The following is a 14,367-nucleotide window of genomic DNA, read 5'->3' as shown; positions in this document are numbered from 1 at the left end:
AATCCTCTAGTTTGCAAGGTGCTTCTGCTTACGGCCATTCCACCCTTAGAATGCCTGATCTCGTCTGATCTCAGAAGCTACCTAGGGTTGGGCCTGGTTCGTACTTGAATGGGAGACTGTCTGGGAATACCAGGTGTTGTAAGCTTTTCCAATCCTGCAAACAATTAAAGCTTACATTTCCATGTTATTTACATCTTTTGCACAAATTTGTAGATGAAACTCTTTTGTGTTGTAAATGTTGATGTGTTGAAATGGAATGCTTTGTGTTGTAAATGTTGATGTGTTGAAATGGAATGCTTTTGCTTGGTTTTGAACAAATATGATCTTAGCTATGAAATTTGAATCCTCTAGTTTGCAAGGTGCTTCTGCTTACGGCCATTCCACCCTTAGAATGCCTGATCTCGTCTGATCTCAGAAGCTACCTAGGGTTGGGTCTGGTTAGTACTTGAATGGGAGACTGTCTGGGAATATCAGGTGTTGTAAGCTTTTCCAATCCTGCAAACAATTAAAGCTTACATTTCCATGTTATTTACATCTTTTGCACAAATTTGTAGTTGAAACTCTTTTGTGTTGTAAATGTTGATGTGTTGAAATGGAATGCTTTTGCTTGGTTTTGAACAAATATGGTCTTAGCTATGAAATTTGAATCCTCTAGTTTGCAAGGTGCTTCTGCTTACGGCCATTCCACCCTTAGAATGCCTGATCTCGTCTGATCTCAGAAGCTACCTAGGGTTGGGCACGGTTAGTACTTGAATGGGAGACTGTCTGGGAATACCAGGTGTTGTAAGCTTTTCCAATCCTGCAAACAATTAAAGCTTACATTTCCATGTTATTTACATCTTTTGCACAAATTTGTAGTTGAAACTCTTTTGTGTTGTAAATGTTGATGTGTTGAAATGGAATGCTTTTGCTTGGTTTTGAACAAATATGGTCTTAGCTATGAAATTTGAATCCTCTAGTTTGCAAGGTTCTTCTGCTTATGGCAATTCCACCCTTAGAATGCCTGATCTCGTCTGATCTCAGAAGCTACCTAGGGTTGGGCCTGGTTAGTACTTGAATGGGAGACTGTCTGGGAATACCAGGTGTTGTAAGCTTTTCCAATCCTGCAAACAATTAAAGCTTACATTTCCATGTTATTTACATCTTTTGCACAAATTTCTAGATGAAACTCTTTTGTGTTGTAAATGTTGATGTGTTAAAATGGAATGCTTTGTGTTGTAAATGTTGATGTGTTGAAATGGAATGCTTTTGCTTGGTTTTGAATAAATATGGTCTTAGCTATGAAATTTGAATCCTCTAGTTTGCAAGGTGCTTCTGCTTGCGGCCATTCCATCCTTAGAATGCCTGATCTTGTCTCATCTCAGAAGCTACCAAGGGTTGGGCCTGGTTAGTACTTGAATGGGAGACTGTCTGGGAATACCAGGTGTTGTAAGCTTTTCCAATCCTGCAAACAATTAAAGCTTACATTTCCATGTTATTTACATCTTTTGCACAAATTTGTAGTTGAAACTCTTTTGTGTTGTAAATGTTGATGTGTTGAAATGGAATGCTTTTGCTTGGTTTTGAACAAATATGGTCTTAGCTATGAAATTTGAATCCTCTAGTTTGCAAGGTGCTTCTGCTTACGGCCGTTCCACCCTTAGAATGCCTGATCTCGTCTGATCTCAGAAGCTACCTAGGGTTGGGCCTGGTTAGTACTTGAATGGGAGACTGTCTGGGAATACCAGGTGTTGTAAGCTTTTCCAATCCTGCAAACAATTAAAGCTTACATTTCCATGTTATTTACATCTTTTGCACAAATTTGTAGTTGAAACTCTTTTGTGTTGTAAATGTTGATGTGTTGAAATGGAATGCTTTTGCTTGGTTTTGAACAAATATGGTCTTAGCTATGAAATTTGAATCCTCTAGTTTGCAAGGTGCTTCTGCTTACGGCCATTCCACCCTTAGAATGCCTGATCTCGTCTGATCTCAGAAGCTACCTAGGGTTGGGCCTGGTTAGTACTTGAATGGGAGACTGTCTGGGAATACCAGGTGTTGTAAGCTTTTCCAATCCTGCAAACAATTAAAGCTTACATTTCCATGTTATTTACATCTTTTGCACAAATTTGTAGATGAAACTCTTTTGTGTTGTAAATGTTGATGTGTTGAAATGGAATGCTTTGTGTTGTAAATGTTGATGTGTTGAAATGGAATGCTTTTGCTTGGTTTTGAACAAATATGGTCTTAGCTATGAAATTTGAATCCTCTAGTTTGCAAGGTGCTTCTGCTTACGGCCATTCCACCCTTAGAATGCCTGATCTCGTCTGATCTCAGAAGCTACCTAGGGTTGGGCACGGTTAGTACTTGAATGGGAGACTGTCTGGGAATACCAGGTGTTGTAAGCTTTTCCAATCCTGCAAACAATTAAAGCTTACATTTCCATGTTATTTACATCTTTTGCACAAATTTGTAGTTGAAACTCTTTTGTGTTGTAAATGTTGATGTGTTGAAATGGAATGCTTTTGCTTGGTTTTGAACAAATATGGTCTTAGCTATGAAATTTGAATCCTCTAGGTTTGCAAGGTGCTTCTGCTTACGGCCATTCCACCCTTAGAATGCCTGATCTCGTCTGATCTCAGAAGCTACCTAGGGTTGGGCCTGGTTAGTACTTGAATGGGAGACTGTCTGGGAATACCAGGTGTTGTAAGCTTTTCCAATCCTGCAAACAATTAAAGCTTACATTTCCATGTTATTTACATCTTTTGCACAAATTTGTAGATGAAACTCTTTTGTGTTGTAAATGTTGATGTGTTAAAATGGAATGCTTTGTGTTGTAAATGTTGATGTGTTGAAATGGAATGCTTTTGCTTGGTTTTGAACAAATATGGTCTTAGCTATGAAATTTGAATCCTCTAGTTTGCAAGGTGCTTCTGCTTGCGGCCATTCCATCCTTAGAATGCCTGATCTTGTCTCATCTCAGAAGCTACCAAGGGTTGGGCCTGGTTAGTACTTGAATGGGAGACAGTCTGGGAATACCAGGTGTTGTAAGCTTTTCCAATCCTGCAAACAATTAAAGCTTACATTTCCATGTTATTTACATCTTTTGCACAAATTTGTAGTTGAAACTCTTTTGTGTTGTAAATGTTGATGTGTTGAAATGGAATGCTTTTGCTTGGTTTTGAACAAATATGGTCTTAGCTATGAAATTTGAATCCTCTAGTTTGCAAGGTGCTTCTGCTTACGGCCATTCCACCCTTAGAATGCCTGATCTCGTCTGATCTCAGAAGCTACCTAGGGTTGGGCCTGGTTAGTACTTGAATGGGAGACTGTCTGGGAATACCAGGTGTTGTAAGCTTTTCCAATCCTGCAAACAATTAAAGCTTACATTTCCATGTTATTTACATCTTTTGCACAAATTTGTAGATGAAACTCTTTTGTGTTGTAAATGTTGATGTGTTGAAATGGAATGCTTTGTGTTGTAAATGTTGATGTGTTGAAATGGAATGCTTTTGCTTGGTTTTGAACAAATATGGTCTTAGCTATGAAATTTGAATCCTCTAGTTTGCAAGGTGCTTCTGCTTACGGCCATTCCACCCTTAGAATGCCTGATCTCGTCTGATCTCAGAAGCTACCTAGGGTTGGGCACGGTTAGTACTTGAATGGGAGACTGTCTGGGAATACCAGGTGTTGTAAGCTTTTCCAATCCTGCAAACAATTAAAGCTTACATTTCCATGTTATTTACATCTTTTGCACAAATTTGTAGTTGAAACTCTTTTGTGTTGTAAATGTTGATGTGTTGAAATGGAATGCTTTTGCTTGGTTTTGAACAAATATGGTCTTAGCTATGAAATTTGAATCCTCTAGGTTTGCAAGGTGCTTCTGCTTATGGCCATTCCACCCTTAGAATGCCTGATCTCGTCTGATCTCAGAAGCTACCTAGGGTTGGGCCTGGTTAGTACTTGAATGGGAGACTGTCTGGGAATACCAGGTGTTGTAAGCTTTTCCAATCCTGCAAACAATTAAAGCTTACATTTCCATGTTATTTACATCTTTTGCACAAATTTGTAGATGAAACTCTTTTGTGTTGTAAATGTTGATGTGTTAAAATGGAATGCTTTGTGTTGTAAATGTTGATGTGTTGAAATGGAATGCTTTTGCTTGGTTTTGAACAAATATGGTCTTAGCTATGAAATTTGAATCCTCTAGTTTGCAAGGTGCTTCTGCTTGCGGCCATTCCATCCTTAGAATGCCTGATCTTGTCTCATCTCAGAAGCTACCAAGGGTTGGGCCTGGTTAGTACTTGAATGGGAGACAGTCTGGGAATACCAGGTGTTGTAAGCTTTTCCAATCCTGCAAACAATTAAAGCTTACATTTCCATGTTATTTACATCTTTTGCACAAATTTGTAGTTGAAACTCTTTTGTGTTGTAAATGTTGATGTGTTGAAATGGAATGCTTTTGCTTGGTTTTGAATAAATATGGTCTTAGCTATGAAATTTGAATCCTCTAGTTTGCAAGGTGCTTCTGCTTGCGGCCATTCCATCCTTAGAATGCCTGATCTTGTCTCATCTCAGAAGCTACCAAGGGTTGGGCCTGGTTAGTACTTGAATGGGAGACTGTCTGGGAATACCAGGTGTTGTAAGCTTTTCCAATCCTGCAAACAATTAAAGCTTACATTTCCATGTTATTTACATCTTTTGCACAAATTTGTAGTTGAAACTCTTTTGTGTTGTAAATGTTGATGTGTTGAAATGGAATGCTTTGTGTTGTAAATGTTGATGTGTTGAAATGGAATGCTTTTGCTTGGTTTTGAACAAATATGGTCTTAGCTATGAAATTTGAATCCTCTAGTTTGCAAGGTGCTTCTGCTTACGGCCATTCCACCCTTAGAATGCCTGATCTCGTCTGATCTCAGAAGCTACCTAGGGTTGGGCCTGGTTAGTAATTGAATGGGAGACTGTCTGGGAATATCAGGTGTTGTAAGCTTTTCCAATCCTGCAAACAATTAAAGCTTACATTTCCATGTTATTTACATCTTTTGCACAAATTTGTAGTTGAAACTCTTTTGTGTTGTAAATGTTGATGTGTTGAAATGGAATGCTTTTGCTTGGTTTTGAACAAATATGGTCTTAGCTATGAAATTTGAATCCTCTAGTTTGGAAGGTGCTTCTGCTTATGGCCATTCCACCCTTAGAATGCCTGATCTCGTCTGATCTCAGAAACTACCTAGGGTTGGGCCTGGTTAGTACTTGAATGGGAGACTGTCTGGGAATACCAGGTGTTGTAAGCTTTTCCAATCCTGCAAACAATTAAAGCTTACATTTCCATGTTATTTACATCTTTTGCACAAATTTGTAGTTGAAACTCTTTTGTGTTGTAAATGTTGATGTGTTGAAATGGAATGCTTTGTGTTGTAAATGTTGATGTGTTGAAATGGAATGCTTTTGCTTGGTTTTCAACAAATATGGTCTTAGCTATGAAATTTGAATCCTCTAGTTTGCAAGGTGCTTCTGCTTACGGCCATTCCACCCTTAGAATGCCTGATCTCGTCTGATCTCAGAAGCTACCTAGGGTTGGGCACGGTTAGTACTTGAATGGGAGACTGTCTGGGAATACCAGGTGTTGTAAGCTTTTCCAATCCTGCAAACATTTAAAGCTTACATTTCCATGTTATTTACATCTTTTGCACAAATTTGTAGATGAAACTCTTTTGTGTTGTAAATGTTGATGTGTTGAAATGGAATGCTTTGTATTGTAAATGTTGATGTGTTGAAATGGAATGCTTTTGCTTGGTTTTGAACAAATATGGTCTTAGCTATGAAATTTGAATCCTCTAGGTTTGCAAGGTGCTTCTGCCTACGGCCATTCCACCCTTAGAATGCCTGATCTCGTCTGATCTCAGAAGCTACCTAGGGTTGGGCCTGGTTAGTACTTGAATGGGAGACTGTCTGGGAATACCAGGTGTTGTAAGCTTTTCCAATCCTGCAAACAATTAAAGCTTACATTTCCATGTTATTTACATCTTTTGCACAAATTTGTAGTTGAAACTCTTTTGTGTTGTAAATGTTGATGTGTTGAAATGGAATGCTTTTGCTTGGTTTTGAACAAATATGGTCTTAGCTATGAAATTTGAATCCTCTAGTTTGCAAGGTGCTTCTGCTTACGGCCATTCCACCCTTAGAATGCCTGATCTCGTCTGATCTCAGAAGCTACCTAGGGTTGGGCCTGGTTAGTACTTGAATGGGAGACTGTCTGGGAATACCAGGTGTTGTAAGCTTTTCCAATCCTGCAAACAATTAAAGCTTACATTTCCATGTTATTTACATCTTTTGCACAAATTTGTAGATGAAACTCTTTTGTGTTGTAAATGTTGATGTGTTGAAATGGAATGCTTTGTGTTGTAAATGTTGATGTGTTGAAATGGAATGCTTTTGCTTGGTTTTGAACAAATATGGTCTTAGCTATGAAATTTGAATCCTCTAGTTTGCAAGGTGCTTCTGCTTGCGGCCATTCCATCCTTAGAATGCCTGATCTTGTCTCATCTCAGAAGCTACCAAGGGTTGGGCCTGGTTAGTACTTGAATGGGAGACTGTCTGGGAATACCAGGTGTTGTAAGCTTTTCCAATCCTGCAAACAATTAAAGCTTACATTTCCATGTTTTTTACATCTTTTGCACAAATTTGTAGTTGAAACTCTTTTGTGTTGTAAATGTTGATGTGTTGAAATGGAATGCTTTGTGTTGTAAATGTTGATGTGTTGAAATGGAATGCTTTTGCTTGGTTTTGAACAAATATGGTCTTAGCTATGAAATTTGAATCCTCTAGTTTGCAAGGTGCTTCTGCTTACGGCCATTCCACCCTTAGAATTCCTGATCTCGTCTGATCTCAGAAGCTACCTAGGGTTGGGCCTGGTTAGTACTTGAATGGGAGACTGTCTGGGAATACCAGGTGTTGTAAGCTTTTCCAATCCTGCAAACAATTAAAGCTTACATTTCCATGTTATTTACATCTTTTGCACAAATTTGTAGTTGAAACTCTTTTGTGTTGTAAATGTTGATGTGTTGAAATGGAATGCTTTTGCTTGGTTTTGAACAAATATGGTCTTAGCTATGAAATTTGAATCCTCTAGTTTGCAAGGTGCTTCTGCTTACGGCCATTCCACCCTTAGAATGCCTGATCTCGTCTGATCTCAGAAGCTACCTAGGGTTGGGCCTGGTTAGTACTTGAATGGGAGACTGTCTGGGAATATCAGGTGTTGTAAGCTTTTCCAATCCTGCAAACAATTAAAGCTTACATTTCCATGTTATTTACATCTTTTGCACAAATTTGTAGTTGAAACTCTTTTGTGTTGTAAATGTTGATGTGTTGAAATGGAATGCTTTTGCTTGGTTTTGAACAAATATGGTCTTAGCTATGAAATTTGAATCCTCTAGTTTGCAAGGTGCTTCTGCTTACGGCCATTCCACCCTTAGAATGCCTGATCTCGTCTGATCTCAGAAGCTACCTAGGGTTGGGCCTGGTTAGTACTTGAATGGGAGACTGTCTGGGAATACCAGGTGTTGTAAGCTTTTCCAATCCTGCAAACAATTAAAGCTTACATTTCCATGTTATTTACATCTTTTGCACAAATTTGTAGTTGAAACTCTTTTGTGTTGTAAATGTTGATGTGTTGAAATGGAATGCTTTTGCTTGGTTTTGAACAAATATGGTCTTAGCTATGAAATTTGAATCCTCTAGTTTGCAAGGTGCTTCTGCTTACGGCCATTCCACCCTTAGAATGCCTGATCTCGTCTGATCTCAGAAGCTACCTAGGGTTGGGCCTGGTTAGTACTTGAATGGGAGACTGTCTGGGAATACCAGGTGTTGTAAGCTTTTCCAATCCTGCAAACAATTAAAGCTTACATTTCCATGTTATTTACATCTTTTGCACAAATTTGTAGTTGAAACTCTTTTGTGTTGTAAATGTTGATGTGTTGAAATGGAATGCTTTTGCTTGGTTTTGAACAAATATGGTCTTAGCTATGAAATTTGAATCCTCTAGGTTTGCAAGGTGCTTCTGCTTACGGCCATTCCACCCTTAGAATGCCTGATCTCGTCTGATCTCAGAAGCTACCTAGGGTTGGGCCTGGTTAGTACTTGAATGGGAGACTGTCTGGGAATACCAGGTGTTGTAAGCTTTTCCAATCCTGCAAACAATTAAAGCTTACATTTCCATGTTATTTACATCTTTTGCACAAATTTCTAGATGAAACTCTTTTGTGTTGTAAATGTTGATGTGTTAAAATGGAATGCTTTGTGTTGTAAATGTTGATGTGTTGAAATGGAATGCTTTTGCTTGGTTTTGAATAAATATGGTCTTAGCTATGAAATTTGAATCCTCTAGTTTGCAAGGTGCTTCTGCTTGCGGCCATTCCATCCTTAGAATGCCTGATCTTGTCTCATATCAGAAGCTACCAAGGGTTGGGCCTGGTTAGTACTTGAATGGGAGACTGTCTGGGAATACCAGGTGTTGTAAGCTTTTCCAATCCTGCAAACAATTAAAGCTTACATTTCCATGTTATTTACATCTTTTGCACAAATTTGTAGTTGAAACTCTTTTGTGTTGTAAATGTTGATGTGTTGAAATGGAATGCTTTTGCTTGGTTTTGAACAAATATGGTCTTAGCTATGAAATTTGAATCCTCTAGTTTGCAAGGTGCTTCTGCTTACGGCCGTTCCACCCTTAGAATGCCTGATCTCGTCTGATCTCAGAAGCTACCTAGGGTTGGGCCTGGTTAGTACTTGAATGGGAGACTGTCTGGGAATACCAGGTGTTGTAAGCTTTTCCAATCCTGCAAACAATTAAAGCTTACATTTCCATGTTATTTACATCTTTTGCACAAATTTGTAGTTGAAACTCTTTTGTGTTGTAAATGTTGATGTGTTGAAATGGAATGCTTTTGCTTGGTTTTGAACAAATATGGTCTTAGCTATGAAATTTGAATCCTCTAGTTTGCAAGGTGCTTCTGCTTACGGCCATTCCACCCTTAGAATGCCTGATCTCGTCTGATCTCAGAAGCTACCTAGGGTTGGGCCTGGTTAGTACTTGAATGGGAGACTGTCTGGGAATACCAGGTGTTGTAAGCTTTTCCAATCCTGCAAACAATTAAAGCTTACATTTCCATGTTATTTACATCTTTTGCACAAATTTGTAGATGAAACTCTTTTGTGTTGTAAATGTTGATGTGTTGAAATGGAATGCTTTGTGTTGTAAATGTTGATGTGTTGAAATGGAATGCTTTTGCTTGGTTTTGAACAAATATGGTCTTAGCTATGAAATTTGAATCCTCTAGTTTGCAAGGTGCTTCTGCTTACGGCCATTCCACCCTTAGAATGCCTGATCTCGTCTGATCTCAGAAGCTACCTAGGGTTGGGCACGGTTAGTACTTGAATGGGAGACTGTCTGGGAATACCAGGTGTTGTAAGCTTTTCCAATCCTGCAAACAATTAAAGCTTACATTTCCATGTTATTTACATCTTTTGCACAAATTTGTAGTTGAAACTCTTTTGTGTTGTAAATGTTGATGTGTTGAAATGGAATGCTTTTGCTTGGTTTTGAACAAATATGGTCTTAGCTATGAAATTTGAATCCTCTAGGTTTGCAAGGTGCTTCTGCTTACGGCCATTCCACCCTTAGAATGCCTGATCTCGTCTGATCTCAGAAGCTACCTAGGGTTGGGCCTGGTTAGTACTTGAATGGGAGACTGTCTGGGAATACCAGGTGTTGTAAGCTTTTCCAATCCTGCAAACAATTAAAGCTTACATTTCCATGTTATTTACATCTATTGCACAAATTTGTAGATGAAACTCTTTTGTGTTGTAAATGTTGATGTGTTAAAATGGAATGCTTTGTGTTGTAAATGTTGATGTGTTGAAATGGAATGCTTTTGCTTGGTTTTGAACAAATATGGTCTTAGCTATGAAATTTGAATCCTCTAGTTTGCAAGGTGCTTCTGCTTGCGGCCATTCCATCCTTAGAATGCCTGATCTTGTCTCATCTCAGAAGCTACCAAGGGTTGGGCCTGGTTAGTACTTGAATGGGAGACAGTCTGGGAATACCAGGTGTTGTAAGCTTTTCCAATCCTGCAAACAATTAAAGCTTACATTTCCATGTTATTTACATCTTTTGCACAAATTTGTAGTTGAAACTCTTTTGTGTTGTAAATGTTGATGTGTTGAAATGGAATGCTTTTGCTTGGTTTTGAACAAATATGGTCTTAGCTATGAAATTTGAATCCTCTAGTTTGCAAGGTGCTTCTGCTTGCGGCCATTCCATCCTTAGAATGCCTGATCTTGTCTCATCTCAGAAGCTACCAAGGGTTGGGCCTGGTTAGTACTTGAATGGGAGACAGTCTGGGAATACCAGGTGTTGTAAGCTTTTCCAATCCTGCAAACAATTAAAGCTTACATTTCCATGTTATTTACATCTTTTGCACAAATTTGTAGTTGAAACTCTTTTGTGTTGTAAATGTTGATGTGTTGAAATGGAATGCTTTTGCTTGGTTTTGAACAAATATGGTCTTAGCTATGAAATTTGAATCCTCTAGTTTGCAAGGTGCTTCTGCTTGCGGCCATTCCATCCTTAGAATGCCTGATCTTGTCTCATCTCAGAAGCTACCAAGGGTTGGGCCTGGTTAGTACTTGAATGGGAGACTGTCTGGGAATACCAGGTGTTGTAAGCTTTTCCAATCCTGCAAACAATTAAAGCTTACATTTCCATGTTATTTACATCTTTTGCACAAATTTGTAGTTGAAACTCTTTTGTGTTGTAAATGTTGATGTGTTGAAATGGAATGCTTTTGCTTGGTTTTGAACAAATATGGTCTTAGCTATGAAATTTGAATCCTCTAGTTTGGAAGGTGCTTCTGCTTACGGCCATTCCACCCTTAGAATGCCTGATCTCGTCTGATCTCAGAAGCTACCTAGGGTTGGGCCTGGTTAGTACTTGAATGGGAGACTGTCTGGGAATACCAGGTGTTGTAAGCTTTTCCAATCCTGCAAACAATTAAAGCTTACATTTCCATGTTATTTACATCTTTTGCACAAATTTGTAGTTGAAACTCTTTTGTGTTGTAAATGTTGATGTGTTGAAATGGAATGCTTTTGCTTGGTTTTGAACAAATATGGTCTTAGCTATGAAATTTGAATCCTCTAGTTTGCAAGGTGCTTCTGCTTACGGCCATTCCACCCTTAGAATGCCTGATCTCGTCTGATCTCAGAAGCTACCTAGGGTTGGGCCTGGTTAGTACTTGAATGGGAGACTGTCTGGGAATATCAGGTGTTGTAAGCTTTTCCAATCCTGCAAACAATTAAAGCTTACATTTCCATGTTATTTACATCTTTTGCACAAATCTGTAGTTGAAACTCTTTTGTGTTGTAAATGTTGATGTGTTGAAATGGAATGCTTTTGCTTGGTTTTGAACAAATTTGGTCTTAGCTATGAAATTTGAATCCTCTAGTTTGCAAGGTGCTTCTGCTTACGGCCATTCCACCCTTAGAATGCCTGATCTCGTCTGATCTCAGAAGCTACCTAGGGTTGGGCCTGGTTAGTACTTGAATGGGAGACTGTCTGGGAATACCAGGTGTTGTAAGCTTTTCCAATCCTGCAAACAATTAAAGCTTACATTTCCATGTTATTTACATCTTTTGCACAAATTTGTAGATGAAACTCTTTTGTGTTGTAAATGTTGATGTGTTAAAATGGAATGCTTTGTGTTGTAAATGTTGATGTGTTGAAATGGAATGCTTTTGCTTGGTTTTGAACAAATATGGTCTTAGCTATGAAATTTGAATCCTCTAGTTTGCAAGGTGCTTCTGCTTGCGGCCATTCCATCCTTAGAATGCCTGATCTTGTCTCATCTCAGAAGCTACCAAGGGTTGGGCCTGGTTAGTACTTGAATGGGAGACTGTCTGGGAATACCAGGTGTTGTAAGCTTTTCCAATCCTGCAAACAATTAAAGCTTACATTTCCATGTTATTTACATCTTTTGCACAAATTTGTAGTTGAAACTCTTTTGTGTTGTAAATGTTGATGTGTTGAAATGGAATGCTTTGTGTTGTAAATGTTGATGTGTTGAAATGGAATGCTTTTGCTTGGTTTTGAACAAATATGGTCTTAGCTATGAAATTTGAATCCTCTAGTTTGCAAGGTGCTTCTGCTTGCGGCCATTCCATCCTTAGAATGCCTGATCTTGTCTCATCTCAGAAGCTACCAAGGGTTGGGCCTGGTTAGTACTTGAATGGGAGACTGTCTGGGAATACCAGGTGTTGTAAGCTTTTCCAATCCTGCAAACAATTAAAGCTTACATTTCCATGTTTTTTACATCTTTTGCACAAATTTGTAGTTGAAACTCTTTTGTGTTGTAAATGTTGATGTGTTGAAATGGAATGCTTTGTGTTGTAAATGTTGATGTGTTGAAATGGAATGCTTTTGCTTGGTTTTGAACAAATATGGTCTTAGCTATGAAATTTGAATCCTCTAGTTTGCAAGGTGCTTCTGCTTACGGCCATTCCACCCTTAGAATGCCTGCTCTCGTCTGATCTCAGAAGCTACCTAGGGTTGGGCCTGGTTAGTACTTGAATGGGAGACTGTCTGGGAATATCAGGTGTTGTAAGCTTTTCCAATCCTGCAAACAATTAAAGCTTACATTTCCATGTTATTTACATCTTTTGCACAAATTTGTAGTTGAAACTCTTTTGTGTTGTAAATGTTGATGTGTTGAAATGGAATGCTTTTGCTTGGTTTTGAACAAATATGGTCTTAGCTATGAAATTTGAATCCTCTAGTTTGCAAGGTGCTTCTGCTTACGGCCATTCCACCCTTAGAATGCCTGATCTCGTCTGATCTCAGAAGCTACCTAGGGTTGGGCACGGTTAGTACTTGAATGGGAGACTGTCTGGGAATACCAGGTGTTGTAAGCTTTTCCAATCCTGCAAACAATTAAAGCTTACATTTCCATGTTATTTACATCTTTTGCACAAATTTGTAGATGAAACTCTTTTGTGTTGTAAATGTTGATGTGTTGAAATGGAATGCTTTGTATTGTAAATGTTGATGTGTTGAAATGGAATGCTTTTGCTTGGTTTTGAACAAATATGGTCTTAGCTATGAAATTTGAATCCTCTAGGTTTGCAAGGTGCTTCTGCCTACGGCCATTCCACCCTTAGAATGCCTGATCTCGTCTGATCTCAGAAGCTACCTAGGGTTGGGCCTGGTTAGTACTTGAATGGGAGACTGTCTGGGAATACCAGGTGTTGTAAGCTTTTCCAATCCTGCAAACAATTAAAGCTTACATTTCCATGTTATTTACATCTTTTGCACAAATTTGTAGTTGAAACTCTTTTGTGTTGTAAATGTTGATGTGTTGAAATGGAATGCTTTTGCTTGGTTTTGAACAAATATGGTCTTAGCTATGAAATTTGAATCCTCTAGTTTGCAAGGTGCTTCTGCTTACGGCCATTCCACCCTTAGAATGCCTGATCTCGTCTGATCTCAGAAGCTACCTAGGGTTGGGCCTGGTTAGTACTTGAATGGGAGACTGTCTGGGAATACCAGGTGTTGTAAGCTTTTCCAATCCTGCAAACAATTAAAGCTTACATTTCCATGTTATTTACATCTTTTGCACAAATTTGTAGATGAAACTCTTTTGTGTTGTAAATGTTGATGTGTTGAAATGGAATGCTTTGTGTTGTAAATGTTGATGTGTTGAAATGGAATGCTTTTGCTTGGTTTTGAACAAATATGGTCTTAGCTATGAAATTTGAATCCTCTAGTTTGCAAGGTGCTTCTGCTTACGGCCATTCCACCCTTAGAATGCCTGATCTCGTCTGATCTCAGAAGCTACCTAGGGTTGGGCACGGTTAGTACTTGAATGGGAGACTGTCTGGGAATACCAGGTGTTGTAAGCTTTTCCAATCCTGCAAACAATTAAAGCTTACATTTCCATGTTATTTACATCTTTTGCACAAATTTGTAGTTGAAACTCTTTTGTGTTGTAAATGTTGATGTGTTGAAATGGAATGCTTTTGCTTGGTTTTGAACAAATATGGTCTTAGCTATGAAATTTGAATCCTCTAGGTTTGCAAGGTGCTTCTGCTTACGGCCATTCCACCCTTAGAATGCCTGATCTCGTCTGATCTCAGAAGCTACCTAGGGTTGGGCCTGGTTAGTACTTGAATGGGAGACTGTCTGGGAATACCAGGTGTTGTAAGCTTTTCCAATCCTGCAAACAATTAAAGCTTACATTTCCATGTTTTTTACATCTTTTGCACAAATTTGTAGTTGAAACTCTTTTGTGTTGTAAATGTTGATGTGTTGAAATGGAATGCTTTGTGTTGTAAATGTTGATG

The 14,367-nt window shown here is 38.6% G+C and overlaps 40 pseudogenes; all 40 read left to right on the top strand.

The window, feature by feature from the left end:
- The first annotated feature begins 26 nt into the window (after positions 1-26).
- LOC140571661 (5S ribosomal RNA) lies at positions 27-145 on the top strand (annotated as a pseudogene).
- Positions 146-367: 222 nt separating this feature from the next.
- On the top strand, positions 368-486 carry LOC140572624 (5S ribosomal RNA; annotated as a pseudogene).
- A 185-nt stretch (positions 487-671) lies between these two features.
- On the top strand, positions 672-790 carry LOC140572901 (5S ribosomal RNA; annotated as a pseudogene).
- A 185-nt stretch (positions 791-975) lies between these two features.
- LOC140571999 (5S ribosomal RNA) lies at positions 976-1,094 on the top strand (annotated as a pseudogene).
- Positions 1,095-1,316: 222 nt separating this feature from the next.
- Positions 1,317-1,435, top strand: LOC140568070 (5S ribosomal RNA; annotated as a pseudogene).
- A 185-nt stretch (positions 1,436-1,620) lies between these two features.
- Positions 1,621-1,739, top strand: LOC140571537 (5S ribosomal RNA; annotated as a pseudogene).
- Positions 1,740-1,924: 185 nt separating this feature from the next.
- On the top strand, positions 1,925-2,043 carry LOC140569360 (5S ribosomal RNA; annotated as a pseudogene).
- Positions 2,044-2,265: 222 nt separating this feature from the next.
- LOC140572900 (5S ribosomal RNA) lies at positions 2,266-2,384 on the top strand (annotated as a pseudogene).
- A 186-nt stretch (positions 2,385-2,570) lies between these two features.
- LOC140569359 (5S ribosomal RNA) lies at positions 2,571-2,689 on the top strand (annotated as a pseudogene).
- A 526-nt stretch (positions 2,690-3,215) lies between these two features.
- Positions 3,216-3,334, top strand: LOC140569358 (5S ribosomal RNA; annotated as a pseudogene).
- A 222-nt stretch (positions 3,335-3,556) lies between these two features.
- LOC140572899 (5S ribosomal RNA) lies at positions 3,557-3,675 on the top strand (annotated as a pseudogene).
- Positions 3,676-3,861: 186 nt separating this feature from the next.
- On the top strand, positions 3,862-3,980 carry LOC140570453 (5S ribosomal RNA; annotated as a pseudogene).
- Positions 3,981-4,506: 526 nt separating this feature from the next.
- On the top strand, positions 4,507-4,625 carry LOC140568068 (5S ribosomal RNA; annotated as a pseudogene).
- Positions 4,626-4,847: 222 nt separating this feature from the next.
- On the top strand, positions 4,848-4,966 carry LOC140566046 (5S ribosomal RNA; annotated as a pseudogene).
- A 185-nt stretch (positions 4,967-5,151) lies between these two features.
- On the top strand, positions 5,152-5,270 carry LOC140570322 (5S ribosomal RNA; annotated as a pseudogene).
- Positions 5,271-5,492: 222 nt separating this feature from the next.
- On the top strand, positions 5,493-5,611 carry LOC140572898 (5S ribosomal RNA; annotated as a pseudogene).
- Positions 5,612-5,834: 223 nt separating this feature from the next.
- On the top strand, positions 5,835-5,953 carry LOC140571855 (5S ribosomal RNA; annotated as a pseudogene).
- A 185-nt stretch (positions 5,954-6,138) lies between these two features.
- LOC140569357 (5S ribosomal RNA) lies at positions 6,139-6,257 on the top strand (annotated as a pseudogene).
- Positions 6,258-6,479: 222 nt separating this feature from the next.
- LOC140568067 (5S ribosomal RNA) lies at positions 6,480-6,598 on the top strand (annotated as a pseudogene).
- Positions 6,599-6,820: 222 nt separating this feature from the next.
- On the top strand, positions 6,821-6,939 carry LOC140569980 (5S ribosomal RNA; annotated as a pseudogene).
- A 185-nt stretch (positions 6,940-7,124) lies between these two features.
- Positions 7,125-7,243, top strand: LOC140570726 (5S ribosomal RNA; annotated as a pseudogene).
- A 185-nt stretch (positions 7,244-7,428) lies between these two features.
- LOC140569355 (5S ribosomal RNA) lies at positions 7,429-7,547 on the top strand (annotated as a pseudogene).
- Positions 7,548-7,732: 185 nt separating this feature from the next.
- Positions 7,733-7,851, top strand: LOC140569353 (5S ribosomal RNA; annotated as a pseudogene).
- A 186-nt stretch (positions 7,852-8,037) lies between these two features.
- LOC140569352 (5S ribosomal RNA) lies at positions 8,038-8,156 on the top strand (annotated as a pseudogene).
- Positions 8,157-8,682: 526 nt separating this feature from the next.
- On the top strand, positions 8,683-8,801 carry LOC140571536 (5S ribosomal RNA; annotated as a pseudogene).
- Positions 8,802-8,986: 185 nt separating this feature from the next.
- Positions 8,987-9,105, top strand: LOC140569351 (5S ribosomal RNA; annotated as a pseudogene).
- A 222-nt stretch (positions 9,106-9,327) lies between these two features.
- Positions 9,328-9,446, top strand: LOC140572897 (5S ribosomal RNA; annotated as a pseudogene).
- Positions 9,447-9,632: 186 nt separating this feature from the next.
- Positions 9,633-9,751, top strand: LOC140569350 (5S ribosomal RNA; annotated as a pseudogene).
- Positions 9,752-10,581: 830 nt separating this feature from the next.
- Positions 10,582-10,700, top strand: LOC140568066 (5S ribosomal RNA; annotated as a pseudogene).
- Positions 10,701-10,885: 185 nt separating this feature from the next.
- LOC140569349 (5S ribosomal RNA) lies at positions 10,886-11,004 on the top strand (annotated as a pseudogene).
- Positions 11,005-11,189: 185 nt separating this feature from the next.
- On the top strand, positions 11,190-11,308 carry LOC140570724 (5S ribosomal RNA; annotated as a pseudogene).
- Positions 11,309-11,493: 185 nt separating this feature from the next.
- LOC140569348 (5S ribosomal RNA) lies at positions 11,494-11,612 on the top strand (annotated as a pseudogene).
- Positions 11,613-11,834: 222 nt separating this feature from the next.
- Positions 11,835-11,953, top strand: LOC140568065 (5S ribosomal RNA; annotated as a pseudogene).
- Positions 11,954-12,175: 222 nt separating this feature from the next.
- LOC140568064 (5S ribosomal RNA) lies at positions 12,176-12,294 on the top strand (annotated as a pseudogene).
- Positions 12,295-12,516: 222 nt separating this feature from the next.
- On the top strand, positions 12,517-12,635 carry LOC140566431 (5S ribosomal RNA; annotated as a pseudogene).
- Positions 12,636-12,820: 185 nt separating this feature from the next.
- LOC140572894 (5S ribosomal RNA) lies at positions 12,821-12,939 on the top strand (annotated as a pseudogene).
- A 223-nt stretch (positions 12,940-13,162) lies between these two features.
- LOC140571854 (5S ribosomal RNA) lies at positions 13,163-13,281 on the top strand (annotated as a pseudogene).
- A 185-nt stretch (positions 13,282-13,466) lies between these two features.
- Positions 13,467-13,585, top strand: LOC140569347 (5S ribosomal RNA; annotated as a pseudogene).
- A 222-nt stretch (positions 13,586-13,807) lies between these two features.
- LOC140572893 (5S ribosomal RNA) lies at positions 13,808-13,926 on the top strand (annotated as a pseudogene).
- Positions 13,927-14,112: 186 nt separating this feature from the next.
- LOC140569346 (5S ribosomal RNA) lies at positions 14,113-14,231 on the top strand (annotated as a pseudogene).
- Positions 14,232-14,367: the final 136 nt, after the last annotated feature.

This window comes from Salminus brasiliensis, chromosome 11 (assembly GCF_030463535.1).
Source record: "Salminus brasiliensis chromosome 11, fSalBra1.hap2, whole genome shotgun sequence".
Taxonomy (NCBI): domain Eukaryota; kingdom Metazoa; phylum Chordata; class Actinopteri; order Characiformes; family Bryconidae; genus Salminus; species Salminus brasiliensis.
This window is presented reverse-complemented; position numbering and strand designations above follow the sequence as displayed.